Genomic DNA, 13,430 nt, shown 5'->3' with positions numbered 1-13,430 from the left:
ACGGTGGATGTGCCAGGAAGGAGGGGCCCCTCCAGAGCACCAGCCTGCAAGACCTTCAGGTAAGAGAGCAGGATGCTGTCCCACGACTGCCAGGTGGGGAAGAACCCGGGCCGATTCAGGCTATAAAAGGACTGCCTGGTTCTGGCCCAAGTACTGCCTCTGACAGTCCCCCTCCAGCCCTGGGTCTGCTTATGTCTACAGTGCACACAGTCATGCTCAGGCAGGGCTTCCAGATCTCTCTCTAGAATTCTCAGGTTCTGAGGTCACAAGGACAAAGCCTGAGGTAACAGAGGCAGACGCCTCATAGTCCAGAACCCCACAGTGCCTGGACTCTCACTCTGCATCTGCGAAAGATGAAGAGAAAGCAAGCGACCCGTTTTCCTGCTCTCCCTGCACCTCCCCTGTCCTGCTCCACTGTCCCTTTCCACTCACCTTCCTGCCGGGAGCTCTGCCTTGGGCCGGCCCCCACTGCAGGCCCTGGGCCTCAGCCTGGCCTGGCTGCTGTGCCCCCGCTGGGCCCATCCAAGACCTGTCCACGCACCAGCAGGCCCAAACCTCTCTTGGCAGCCAGCAAAGGCCGCAGCCTCCATGGGTCATCTGTGGTCCCCAGCTTCCCCCGCTCTGCCTGTCCCCCTTCCCTTCCTTCCATCTTCCCCAGCCACCTGGCCTCCAGCTCTGTTTCCCAGTCTACCTTTGTCCCTCGCCCCCCTCCTGGCCTTCGTCTGCCCTCCAGGCCCCTGGGCAGACCACAGATCTCCATCCCCTCCTCCTCTCCTGCTGCCCAGTTAAAACTTCCAGCCATTGCTGCTCCCTTGCGCCACCCTTCAAACTGTCCCCCAGGCAGGGAGAGCCTGCGAGTGGGGACGCGGACCTCTCACAGTACCATCAGTCAGGCCCCTGCTGACCGCGGGGAGCAGGCCGCGGTGGGCAGCAGCCTCAGGTAATCCTGGGGGGCCCTCCAGCGACCCAGGAAGCCCCCTCTCCACCCTGACTTCTCAGCCATTGGTGGTCTGGCCCGTGTCACCGGGTGGCTGCCCCTATGGGGAGAGGTCCACAGGCTTAAGAAAATGTAGCAAGCTCCTCTGTGCCTTCCTTGGGCCCCCCAGGCTCTCCAAGCCGCCATTAGAAGGGGGTGTTTTGGGCTTGATGGACTCCGGGCACTTCTCCCTGCGGGGCCCTGGTCCTTCATGTGGCCGAGCACTGTCCACTTTTCAGAAAGAGTGACTGTGTCCTGGGCCTGATATACACCCCACCCTCCAACAAGCGCCCCCCAGGAGACAGTGACTAGGGGTCCCTCGGGAAGCATAGCGCTGCCTGGGTGGGGGCAGCGAGGCCGTGGGAGAAGAGATGAAGCCCTGCTGTAGGGTGTTGGGGCCTGGAGGCTGGGGGAGGGCTGGGACCCCCATGGGACAAAGCGCCTTGTTCACGTGGTCCTGGGCACTCAGCGGGCAGCTGCTGAGCTCTGCAGGTGTGGCTGACCTTCACCCTCCTGGCTGATCAAGACCCTGTTCTGCAGCCTCCCTGGGGGCAGCCCTCAGCTTCAGGGGGTTATGAGCCTCAGTTGCTGCTGGAGGTGATGTCTACCTGGAGGGGCCTCTCTGAGGGGCCTCTGGGCCCCCACACCCTCCTTCCTTCCCTTTCCTGCAGGAGGCAAGGCAGCCGGAGCTCCTCCCACTTCCCACCCTGCTTCCCAACCCGGAAGATAGCAAGCAAAGTCCCCACTGCCCAGCAGTCGGGGAACCCACGTATTGATTCTGCAGTCGGCCTGGCTGGGCCCGACTTCCTCCGATTGGACGGGCGAAAAATGTCACTGAATGTCCATAAAAAGGTATGTCTCGGGAGTTCTGGCTGAGTAGAGGGAGGACCCTAAAAACTCACAAACCACACAAGCTTCCAGGAGGACATCCTGGGCTGGCTCTCCTGCCCACAGCCTGGTGTGCTCAGGGGCCAGAATCCCACTATTTCTTTTTTCTTTTTCTGAAGCTGGAAACGGGGAGAGACAGTCAGACAGACTCCCGCATGCGCCCGACCAGGATCTACCTGGCACGCCCACCAGGGGGCGACGCTCTGCCCCTGGGGGGGGGGGGGGAGGTCGCTCTGTTGCAACCAGAGCCATTCTAGCGCCTGGGGCAGAGGCCAAGGAGCCATCCCCAGCGCCGGGGCCATCTTTGCTCCAATGGAGCCTCAGCTGCGGGAGGGGAAGAGAGAGACAGAGAGGAAGGAGAGGGGGAGGGGTGGAGAAGCAGATGGGCGCTTCTCCTGTGTGCCCTTGCTAGGAATCGAACCCAGGACTTCTGCACGCCAGGCCAACGCTCTACCATTGAGCTAACTGGCCAGGGCCCAGAATCACACTATTTCTTTTGTCCCTTTAGACATCCAAGTTCTGATAAGTGCCTTCCTGTGAGCTCAAGTCCTGGCCTGAAGACACTGCCAGCCACGGGTGCCCCTCCTCCAGGAAGCACAGCGTTTCAGACCCAGGGAGCCCAGATCCCTCCTGATGTTGGCCTCCTGTTTACACCTGATTATCAAGTGGATACAGCCAGCCAGGAAGCCCTATCACTGAGCACTGCTTTCAAAAGCTGAGAGCCTTGGGGGAGCCTGGCAGAGTTGGAGGACCCCCTGCTAAGACCCTGCCTGAGCAGTTAGCTGTCCTCTCTCTCTGTGTCTGCTCCGGGAGGAGGTCTTACCTTAAGTGGAGCCTCTGCTGGGGCCTGGTCCAGGCTTAGGCCAAAGCCAAGTAGGAACCTGCTCCCGGACACTGTGGCTTCCCCAGGCCCAGCTCGGCAGGACCCCAGGGGTGCCACCCCGACTGAGGGGGAGGGAGAAGGGTCATCGCATGTCCCTGCTCAGAACAAGGTCTGCCCGGCCCGCAAATGTTAACTCACTCCTTCACCTGATTCTGACCCAAATAAATCCTGTTCACTCTCTCTGTATTGTTTCTTAAAACCATAGAAAATATTTGTTAAAAATATCTCACAGAATAACAAGGCAAAAGACCAGAGTGTACTGGGTAGGCTTAACCATGTTTTGGTCATCTTTATACAGAAAGATACATTTAAGGCCAGTAGCAGTCTGTGGCCACCATCACAGCCGCCTGACCCGTGCAGGTTCGCATTTGATTCAGACAGATGGTAATGAAACAATGGAGCCAAGAACTGGTGGGCCATCCTTTATTCTAGACTCGTACTGGCCAACGAGTAAACACAAACACACGGGGCACCAAAACCCACTCACATGTTCTCCTGTTCCAAAACCAGGAGAATCTTTCTGGTTTTCCCTAGAATCAACTTCTCCCACCTCACCAGCTCAGCAGAGCTTACAAAGCCCCTCACCTCTGTTCCCCTTCAGCTCCCCGCCATCTTGCTTGCTTCCTCTCTGCCACCACGTGGCCTCTCTCCATGCAATAACGTGGTCTTCTTCTCTGCCAAAATGGCCTCCTAGCTCCTCCTTTTAAAACTTTTTGGTGCAAAAGCCCTCCTCCAGGACACATTAGCATACCAAGCTCTTTCCCAAGCAGGAAAGTTAATCAACCACCCCACATGGGCAGTGGCCACCTTTAACAATAAAAGTGAGCAAAACAAAATAACAAATTTTACAAACTTATTTGCCCAACATTCCACCCCTTTTGCTCACTTTGCAATTCACAACCCACACCACAGGCATTCCTGCTCAAGGAATCAGGTATATCACAAACTAATCACAGTAACAGCAAAAGTTATACAATCTTAACAATTATAAAGATGCGCTTCACTGGAGCTGCCCTCCCCCATCAGGGTCTCTCTGAGCACTTTGCCCAAAGCACAAAATGTACTTGGAGCTTCTCTTTAACCAAGTGAAAAGCTTCTGGTGCAGGAGGGCCTCCAGCAGAGCCACACCCCCACCCCCATCCGGGTTTTTCACATTGTCCAAAAGCCATAAATTCTCTAACATAGGAGCCGATGCCCACTCTGGTCATAGTCCAGGAATCAGTCCACACACATAGACCTCAGGCCATCCCCATCCCTGCCATCCTGGCAGTTCTTAGGCTGTCCCAAGGAGGAGCACATGGCAATGGCGGTCAGCATTTCCACCTCTGCTCCAGAGAGCACGCTACCATCCACCCCTTTGTCCCAAAATCACAGCAAACTTACCAGGGGCTTAATAGGAACTCCTTGCTGCTGGGGTCTCACCTTGTCTCTGTGGACAGCATCTTCAGCTTTCTCATCCTCAGAAGAGGAGCTGGAAATGCCAGCTCCCGCCTCCAAGCTTGACCCAGGCCTTCGCCGCCTGCCGCCCTTTGGGCCTTGTAGCCCTGGCCTCAGCCCCAGTCTCCTGCCACCTGGCTTTCCATAACTTCCAGGGTAATCTGCAAATCCATCTCCAGCAGCTGAAACTCTGGAATCTAGTCATTCTCCTTTTCCCGCACTTGCTCCAACTCCTTTCGCTGCTCAGTTTTCAGGCCTCAGGAAGCCTCTTTCACAGAGCTCTTGGTCTCTTCTTGCATGTCTGTAAAGATCAGCCAGCCTATGGTCTCCAAAAGGACAGTCATGGGGCACCATAACAGCAGCCAGTCCTCTACCGCACCGCTCAAGGGTGGTGGCAGATCCATACCAATCTGACCTGAATCCTGCCACAGACTATGCCAAATGTAAGGCCAATAGCCACGACCACCATCACAGTCACCTGGCCCATACAGGTTCACATTTGAATCAGACAGACGGTAATAAAACAACAGAGTCAAGAACTGGTGGGCCATCCTTTATTGGTGTCTCACAAAGACAGGCAAGTCATAAGAAAACCAAGGGAAAAGCAGAAAACCTGCTTTTCCCATGGAGGGCAAGGGATCAGGGAGGAAAGAAAATGAAATCCTCTCGCACCTCTCAGTGGTAGGGGCAGAATCTCCCTTCCAGTAAACATTAGCATAACAATGGCCCTTCCCAAGCAGGAAGGTAATCAGCTGCCCCATGTAGGCAGCAGCCATCTTTAACAATAAAAGTGAGCAAAACCAAATAATACAGATTTTACAGACTTATTGGCCCAACAATACCATAACTTTGATTGTATTTTATAATGAATAAATGTCATCAAATGGTCTTTGAAATTAATCAATTATTTTTCTAAATTATTTTTAATCTTTTTTTTTTTTTTTTTGTATTTTTCTGAAGCTGGAAACGGGGAGAGACAGTCAGACAGACTCCCGCATGCGCCCGACCGGGATCCACCCGGCACGCCCACCAGGGGCGACGCTCTGCCCACCAGGGGGCGATGCTCTGCCCCTCCGGGCGTCGCTCTGCCGCGACCAGAGCCACTCTAGCGCCTGGGGCAGAGGCCAAGGAGCCATCCCCAGCGCCCAGGCCATCTTTGCTCCAATGGAGCCTTGGCTGCGAGAGGGGAAGAGAGAGACAGAGAGGGGGGGGGGTGGAGAAGCAAATGGGCGCTTCTCCTATGTGCCCTGGCCGGGAATCGAACCTGGGTCCCCTGCACGCCAGGCCGACGCTCTACCGCTGAGCCAACCGGCCAGGGCCTTTAATCATTTTTTGTTTTTCAATTACAGTTGACATATGATTTCAGTTTTATTTGTACAACTCTTTTTATTTGTACAACTCAGGATTAGCCATTATATAACTTAGTAAGTGATCACCCTGATAAGTCTCATACCAATCTGATACTATTCATACTTATGAGCAGATAATTGTTTCCATGTTGCACTTTACACCCATCCCCAATAAGGAAAGAGAAGTCAGGCTTCCTACCCCTCCTCCCTGAGGTGGAAGAGGCGAGGAATGCAGGGGGAAGGGAGCCTGCAAGGAATTAACTGCTTCCTATAGTTCTCTGAAAGGGTGCTTGGGGCCATTTGCTACACAAAGAAAGGAAGATAGAAAAAAAAGAAAAGAAAAGAAAGGAAGATAGAATTTATCTGAAAACCCCTTCCTCTTTCCTTTTCTTAAAAGTTTTTAAGACCTTAATTTAAAAATTCCAACGCTATTCTCCAACCTGGCCTAAACTCATCCTCCCATCCTGGAGTCATGACACTGACGTATTCTAGACAAAGGAAACACAAACCCCTTGCATGAAAGCCTGTATTCTGTAAAGGTATATAAAATGTAAGAAATCTAACTTCGGGGAGCACATGTTTGGTTGCCTCTTTTGGGGTCACACTGCTCTGCCGGCTAAATAAATCCTACTTCCTTCATCAAGTTTCTGGGTGTTGTTGTCCTCCTTTGATTCCTGTAAGACCATGACTATTCTGCAACAACCAAATCGTACTTCCGAATCTCTCCACCTTTTTCATCTATTTCCCCAACCCTTCACCCTTATAGCAACTGTCAAAATGTTCTTTGCACCTATGAGTTGTTTCTGCTCTGGTTTGTTTATTTTGTTTTTCAGGTTCAATTGTGAATAGATATGTACTTATTGCCCTTTTACTGTTAATATTTTATAGCTTTATTTTTTTCTCCTTTTTAATGAAGACCTTTTAACACTTCCTATGGAAGGAAGAGAAACCAGAAGAATGCATAGGAGAGGGGAGCCTGCAATATCTGGGGTCTTACACTCCAGCCTGTGACCTCAGTGTTCTTGACTGAGGAAACAAGGCCAGACAGAAATGTTTGAAAAATAACCACAGGTGTGGACCTTGCTGGTTATTGGTTCTTTGAAATGAACTGCTCCAGTAAGATGACTGATAGGATTATGAATGATGATGGGATTATCGAGGACAGACCCTCCGGCTCCCTCTCCCCTTCCCCTCCCTAAGACATGAAAGTCACATAGGCCTGCAAACAAAGAAGTCATAGACATCTGGCATTTGTCACATGAAAGCTAAAGCTGTAAACGTATATAAGATGTAAGAAATCTAACTTCAGGGAGCACGTGTTTTGGTTGCCTCTGTTGGTGACTGTAAAGCCAGAAGCCACGGCCAGAGCCACCATCAGAGCAGCCCAGCCTTTGCAGGTTCGCATTGGATTCAGACAGTCGGTAAAGAAACAATGGAGCCAAAAACTGATAGGCCATTTTCTTTAGCCCTGGCCGGTTGGCTCAGCAGTAGAGCGTCGGCCTAGCGTGCGGAGGACCCGGGTTCGATTCCCGGCCAGGGCACATGGGAGAAGCGCCCATTTGCTTCTCCACCCCTCCGCCGCGCCTTCCTCTCTGTCTCTCTCTTCCCCTCCCGCAGCCAAGGCTCCATTGGAGCAAAGATGGCCAGGGCGCTGGGGATGGCTCTGTGGCCTCTGCCCCAGGCGCTAGAGTGGCTCTGGTCGCAACATGGCGACACCCAGGAGGGTTGCAACATGGCGACGCCCAGGATGGGCAGAGCATCGCCCCCTGGTGGGCAGAGCGTCGCCCCTGGTGGGCGTGCCGGGTGGATCCCGGTCGGGCACATGCGGGAGTCTGTCTGACTGTCTCTCCCTGTTTCCAGCTTCAGAAAAATGCAAAAAAAAAAAAAAAAAAAAAAAACCACTCACATTCAGTGCTCACAAAGCCACTGACTTATCCGAGTTTCCTAGAATCAAAGGTTTCTAGCTCATCAGCCTTATTCTCCTCAGTTTCCCATCTCCTTCCTTATCCCAGATACAAACTCTGTACAAACTGGCATCTCACTCAGCACTCCGCCATCTTGGCTGCTTCTCCTGGCCTACTCCACGTGGCCTCCTTCTGCTCTGCTCTCTCCTCTAATCATCCCAGGAACCAAGAGAGCAAGCTCCCGCTCCGTCCCCATTTTATAGTGTAGAAATCCAAACCCTTAATCCAATATACAAAATAGGAAAGTCTCTAATACAGTCACCCTCTGAGGCATGATAGGATTGTACCAACCCACATCAAAAATGGGTGGGAAAGGCTTAATCCCAAAACCAAGCCCCAGGCTACAAGGATTCTCAACACACATTAGTATCACCTGGGCAATGGCCTCTTTAACAAAGTGAGCATAATACATTTTATCTGCCCAACAGTGACACTTCCTTCATCAAGTTGTCTGGGTGTTTTTGTCCTCCTTTGATTCCTGCAATACTATAATACTGGGTTGATGGTGATGCAATCCTTTAGCTTCTTCTTATCCAGGACATTCTTCATATGTCCTTTGAATCTGAAGACTAACTTTGCTAGGTAGAGTGACCTTGGTTATAGGTGCTCGCTGTCATCACTTTGAATCTTTCTCACCACTACCTTCTGATCTGCAAAGTTTCTGTTAAGAAATAAGCTGACAGTCTTACGGAACCCCCCTTGTGGGTAACTAACTGCTTTTCTCTTTGCTGCTTTTAGACTTCTCTCTTTGTCTTCAAGCTTCGGCATTTTAATTATGATATATCTTGGTTTGGGCTTTTATGGGTTCATCTTGTTTGGGACTCTCTGAGCTTTCTGTACTTGTATGTCTATTTCCTTCACCTGGTGAGGAACATTTTCTAATTATTGATAGGGTTGCAAGCGGGGCCATGACCCCTCCTCCCTTAAGTAGATGAAGAGACATTGACAAACTAAACAGTTCCAGATCACCTTCCCCCAGGCATCTGGACTGACTCACCTGAGTGTGGAAGGTCCCTTAACTTACTTAAGGTTAACTCCCCACACACACCCATGACTACAGACCTCACCTTCAAATCTTCTTTTTAACCCTACCTGATAGGGAACTGGTTGCTGGCCTTCACCTTAGCAGTCAGCCCAGCAGATGACCCCCTAATAAACTTTTCTTGCCTGAACTCGGGTGTCCTCCTTCAGCCGACCTTACATTTTGGTGCCAAAACCTGGGAGGGGTGCTTGCCAGGACCTGTTGGATCATCCTTTGTATGGCCAGAGGCCACCACCATGCAGGTTTTCACTGAATTTGGACAGATGGTGTTGGGCAGATAAAATATATTATGCTCACTTTGTTAAAGATAATGCTGCCCACGTGGAGGCCGTCGCCCAGGTGATATTAATGTGTGTTGGGGGCAGGCAGGATCATTGTAGCCTGGGGCCTGGTTTTGGGATTAAGCCTTTCCCATCCTTTTTGATGTGGGGCGGTACAATCCAATCATGCCTCAGAGAAGTGACTTTACTAGAGACTTCCCTATTTTGTATATTGGATTAAAGGTTATGGATCTACACTATAAAAGGGGGGCAGAGCGGGAGCTTACTCTCTTGGTTCCTGGGATGGTTAGCATGAGAGAGCAGAGGGAACAGAGCAGAGAGCAGAAAGAAAGAGGCCATGTGGCCAGGAGAAGCAGCCAAGATGGTGGAGTGTTGAGTGAGAGGCCAGTTTGTGCAGTTTGACACTGGAGAAGGAAGGAGATGGGGAACAGAGGTGAATAAGTCTGGTGAGCTAGAAACCTTTGATTCTAGGAAACTCGGATAAGTCAGTAGCTTTGTGAGCACTGAATGTGAGTGGGTTTTGGAGCCCAGTGTGTGTTTTTACTTGCCCACTGGGTGCAAGCTAGGATTAAAGAAAATGGCCTATCAGTTTTTGGCTCCATTGTTTCTTTACCGACTGTCCGAATCCAATGAGAACCTGCATGGGCCAGGCTGTTGTGATGGTAGCCCTGGCTACTGGCTTTACAGATGGTAAAGAAACAGTGGGGCCAAAAAATGGTGGGCCATTCCTTTATTAAAGTCTCACACTGGCCAATGAGCAATTAGGCAGGGAAAACACTTTTTTTTCATTCAGGGCTTCCAAAGCCCTGACACATTCTCTGGTTCCACAACCAGGAGAATCTTCTCCGATTCCTCCTAGAATCAAAGGCCTCACCAGTCTCAGCAGAGCTCACAAAGCCCCTCACCTCTGGTTTCCCATCTGTATACCTTCTCACTTCTCTGCAAAACTGGCTTCTTCTTCAGCACTCTGCATTTTCTCTGCTCTTCCTGCAAAACTACCTGGGCCCACAAAGACCCTTCCTCCAGAAAACATTAGCAAAACAATGGCCCCTCCCAAGCAGGAATGCAATCTGCAATTTGCAATCAACTGCCCTGCTCACAGGGCAAGCACACACGTGGCTGCCCCGAGCCATTTTGTAACAATAAAAGTGTACAAACTCAATAAATAAAACCAAACTCATTGCCCAGCACCCTTCTCTCCCACTTCCCTTCTTCTGGGCTTGATCTGCCTCCTGGCTGCCCCTCCGGGACCTGCCGAGAGGATGCCCTTCTCCGGGGCTTTCCATTCTTGCCACTGCTGACCCTGCAGCCTGATTTCTTCTTTCACGGGTGGGTAACAGGTGCTCCTAGCTTGGGTCTCCTGACTCTCTCTCTTGGCTACAGCCTCTCAAAAGTCCTAGTGCTAGGTAAGGAATATTCTTTCAGCCTCCAGGCCTGATCCTCACAGATTTGGAGATGCCCAATATGTAAGTGATCCTTGCTCTTGCTCTCACTCTGGGAGACTGGCCAGGAAACAGGGGCGCCTCTTCCTTTGAACCTTCCTCCTTCTAAGATTTCTTGCACTCACTTTTCATAGCCTCTAACTTCATATGATAGGAGTCTCACAACTGTAGTACTGCATGACCCCAATAGCGACTAGATAATGAGTCTCAATGACCTGAAAATGACACTTCTAATTTTAACACACTTCAAGACCTCAATAACTTCTGTCAATGCAATGGCAAGTGGTTAGAAATCCCCTACATTCAGGTCTTCTTTGCTTTCCGCTCTTGTCCCCCTCTCTGTCAAACCTGTTCCACCTATCAAATCCTCTTAGCACATTCTAAACCTCCTCCTACTCCAAATTCCGACCCTCCCTCTTTAGATCCAGCTGATCAGCTAACCCTTCTAGCTTTCATGGTGGGTGGTAGTGGAGCAACCAAACGGTGCTGCGATTGGCCCACCATGAAAGCTGGAACGTCCACTAGTGGGTAGGAGGGACCAGGTTGACTAGCACTGCAAAAGTGGGTGGGTTTTATAAAAGGGTTCGCCGTCACAGTTCTAGGAAGAGTCCATGCTGGAGGAGAGCAGAGAAAGGCCACGTGGAGCAGAGGGAGGCAGCCAAGATGGCGGAGTGCTGAAGGAGAAGCCAGTTTGTGTAGAGTTTCTGCAGAGAGAAGGAGATGGGAAACAGAGGTGAATAAGGCTGGTGAGGTAGATACCTTTGATTCTAGAAACTTGGATAAGTCAGTGGCTTTGGGAGCCCTGAATGGAAAGGGAAGTGTTTTCCCACTGTGTGTATTTCTTGCTTGCCAGGTGCAAGCTAGGATTAAAGGTGATGCCTCACCAGTTTTTGGCTCTGTTGTTTCATTACCGTCTGTCCAAATCTAATGCGAACCTGCATGGGCCAGGCGCCTGGATGGTGGCCGTGGCTACTGGCTTTACATTTGGCAGGATTTGATATAGATCGGTATGGAGCCACCATCACCTTTGAGTGATGGAGTAGAGGATTAACTGCTGTTATGGTTCCCCATGGCTGTCCTTTTGGGGCCATAGGCTGGCTGACTTTTACAGCCATGCCTGAAGAAACCAAGAGCTCTGTGGAAGAGGCTGCCCAGGACCTGCAACCCGAGCAGTGGAAGCAGCTGGAGCAAACATGGGAGAAAGAGAAGCAGACCCTGAGCTGGAGCAAGCACCAGAGGAGGACAACCAGGATCACGAGATTTGCCTGGAAATGGAGCAGCCGCTGGAGAAGGAATCACAGGTTCGTGAGTTGCAGATTGCCCTGAACGTTGTGGAGAGCCAGCAGCGGCTGGAGGCCGGGGCTGCAAGGTCCGCCGAGCAGAAAGCGGCAGCAGCCTGGGACTCAAGCCCGACAGCAGAAGCTGGTGTTTTCAGTTCCTCTGGAGGATGAGGAGGATCAGGCCAGAGTTGTGATCTGCAGTCTCCAGAAGATGAGAGCCCAGCAGCAAGGAGTACCTACTACACCAGGGGTCCCCAAACTTTTTACACAGGGGGCCAGTTCACTGTCCCTCAGTCCGTTGGAGGGCCAGACTATAAAAAAAACTATGAACAAATCCCTATGCACACTGCACATATCTTATTTTAAAGTAAAAAAACCAAAACAGAAACAAATACAATATTTAAAATAAAGAATAAGTAAATTTAAATCAACAAACTGACCAGTATTTCAATGGGAACTATGCTCCTCTCACTGACCACCAATGAAAGAGGTGCCCCTTCCAGAAGTGCGGTGGAGCTGGATAAATGGCCTCAGGGGGCCACATGAGGCCCATGGGCCGTAGTTTGGGGACCTCTGTACTACACCCTGGTAGGTCTGTGATTTTGGGACATAGGGGTGAATGCCATCATGCTCTCCGGAGCAGAGATGGAAATGCTGACTGCCATTGCCACGTGCTCCTTCTTGAGACAGTGTAAGACTGCCAGGTTGACAGGGATGAGAGTGGGTGGCTGAGGCCCCATGTGCATGGACTGACTCCTGAACTATGACCAGAGTGGACACTGGCTCCTTTGTTGGATGGACTTACAGATTTTGAACAATGTGAAATACCCTGATGGGAGTGGAGGGCAGCTTTGCTGGAGGCCCTCCTTCTGCCTCGGGTAGATTTTCCCATGGCTAGAAAGAAGCCCAAGGACATTATGCACTTTGGGCAAAGTGCTCAGAGACTGGTGAAGTATATCTTTGTAATTGTTGAAATTGTATGATTTGTCATGTTGTAATTTTGTGTAATGTGCCTAATTTCCTTGTGCAGGAATACCTGTGCTTTAGATTGTGAAGCAAGCAAAAGGGGTGGAATGTTGGTCAAATAAGTTTGTAAATATGATATATATGTTTGCTCGCTTATAGTTTGCATTGAGTGTGGGGGACAGGCTGTAAGCAGGCAGGGTTATTATAGCCTAAGGCTGTTTTAAGACTAGGCTTTTCCCACCCTTTTAATTCTAAAATCTTCTCAACTCTAAGCTTTTCCCCACACCCTTGACTGTTGCATAATAGGGGTGGTACACTCTCGTGAGGAATCCCATTATGCCTCAGATAAGTGACTTTGTATCAGAGACTTCTTGTTTGTATATTGGATTAAAGATTTTGATTTCTACACTATAAAATGGGGCAGAGGAGCCTATACTGAAGGAGAACAGAGAAAGACCACGTGGAGGAGAAGAGAGACAGCCAAGATGGCGGAGTGCTGAAGGAGAAGTCAGTTGTGCAGTGTTTGTGCAGAGAGAAGGAAATGTGGAACAGAAGTAAATACTGCTGGTGAGGTAGAAACTTTTGATTCTAGGAAACTCGGATAAGTCAGTGGCTTTGGGAGCCCTGAATGGAAAAGGAAGTGTTTTCCCACTGTGTGTATCTCTTGCCCGCCTGGTGCAAGCTAGAATTAAAGCTAATGGCCCACCAGTTCTTGGCCTTGTTGTTTCATTACCATCTGTCCGAATCAAATTCAAATCTGTGCAGGCCAGGCAGCTGTGATGGTGGCCGTGGCTACTGGCCTTACAATCTTCAATGATCCTATTTCAAACTGGTCACTTTCTGAGGCAGCAGGGTTAGAACCTCAACACAGCTTTCTGTTTTGGAAGAAGGTAGGAGTTACAATTCAACTCTTAAAAGCATC

Source organism: Saccopteryx bilineata, chromosome 5 (assembly GCF_036850765.1).
Source record: "Saccopteryx bilineata isolate mSacBil1 chromosome 5, mSacBil1_pri_phased_curated, whole genome shotgun sequence".
NCBI lineage: Eukaryota > Metazoa > Chordata > Mammalia > Chiroptera > Emballonuridae > Saccopteryx > Saccopteryx bilineata.
This window is presented reverse-complemented; position numbering follows the sequence as displayed.